The sequence below is a fragment of the Camelina sativa genome, chromosome 9, assembly GCF_000633955.1.
Source record: "Camelina sativa cultivar DH55 chromosome 9, Cs, whole genome shotgun sequence".
NCBI lineage: Eukaryota > Viridiplantae > Streptophyta > Magnoliopsida > Brassicales > Brassicaceae > Camelina > Camelina sativa.
In genome coordinates this window covers 14,053,486-14,055,154 of record NC_025693.1, presented here as the reverse complement: position 1 = coordinate 14,055,154, position 1,669 = coordinate 14,053,486, and positions in this window count along the sequence as shown.

Here is a 1,669-nt window from a genome sequence, read left to right as displayed (position 1 = left end):
AAAAAAAAATGGTTCACCTCCAGTTTACGATAAGGTTAGTGAATGACCGGTCAAACACTGCCACTGCAAGAAAAATGCTTGAAATAACCTTGTTATATAAGTACCAAGTGTGGCATTTGTGTGTATTTATGTTATGTTCATGTTTCTTTTGCTTCCAAATAAAAGATGGAGGGCAAAAATTTTAAATGATTGATTTACTGGTTGAAGACGAATGTATTTGTGAAATATTTATAGTTTTTTAATTAACGGGTATGTCATAAGTGTTTTATGAAAAAAAAAATGGTTCACCTCCAGTTTACGATAAGGTTAGTGAATGACCGGTCAAACACTGCCACTGCAAGAAAAATGCTTGAAATAACCTTGTTATATAAGTACTAAGTGTGGCATTTGTGTGTATTTATATTATGTTCATGTTTCTTTTGCTTCCAAATAAAAGATGGAGGGCAAAGCTAATCATTGCTTGCCTCTCCCCCCCNGGAGTGTTAGTTAGGATATTCTCATATCTCATTGTATAATCATATATGTAAAGTTAGGATCCTCTAGATATCCTCCGATACGATACGATACGCTACTCATATATATATATATGTTCGGTTGATCAATGGTAAAGGGCATCAAACCCTAATACACTTACAGAATTTTCTTATATAAAAGGCCATGCATTGCTTTTTTCAAACACAATTTTAAATAAAAATTACTTAAAGAGTGAAACGACCGCACCCGGATTTCCAATCCTCACACAAGATCCACGGGAAACAATCTCATCGGAACCCCATAATTCCGACGAGACAACCGGCGTAGAAATCGCTCCGTACAAAAGCTTCCCCAAATACACCAAACAACACCTCATCTAGTTACTGAGTCGCATAACTAACCACCCCCATCGACCAAGTAACAAGAGAGTTTGGCTGGAATATTTGATTCCGTCCAGCCACGGACAACACTTCCCCACAATTATTCCAACTCACTATCAACTCCTCTAGTGTCGAACGACACCTCCACCTGGTGTCGAACGTCACCCATCGCACCGCTTACGAACCAACACACACCGACGCTCACGGTATAACTTTCGTCAATATCTCCTCATCCAAACCTAACTCCAGCTGTCCTCCTAGGACCCAAACACACAACAACATGCTGGTGTCGACAGACACCACCTTGGTGTCGCTCGACACTCCTACTTTACCACAAAACCGTCTATACCAGACCACAATACAAACATTTGATTAAATCACAAACCAACCGTTCATTTGACAAACCCACCGTTGGATATGAAGCCTATAGCACCGCGAAGCTCTTTACCAAATTTCAGCCAAATCAGAATTTGTTTCATTCTCCAAACGTTGCCCCAGGTATGCCTCTCGGACCAGTTCGCGCTATTCATCCACAAGTGTTGGTGTCGGTCGACACCATGATCTAGGCTTCTCCTTCAGCCCCTTTTGGCCGCAAATCCCCAACTCCCCATAAAACTCTTTTCCCATACGAATAATCACAAACAAAATAGCCTCACAAGATAACAACCAAGGAAAACAACCCATGGATTCTTCTCAATCCATCTTACCCATCAAAAATCTATCACAATCATTCCAAAACCCTATATAAGCCTAACATCAACCACTTACCTTGGTTTAGAGACGAAATCTGAGGAAGGAGCAACAGCTCACCACCA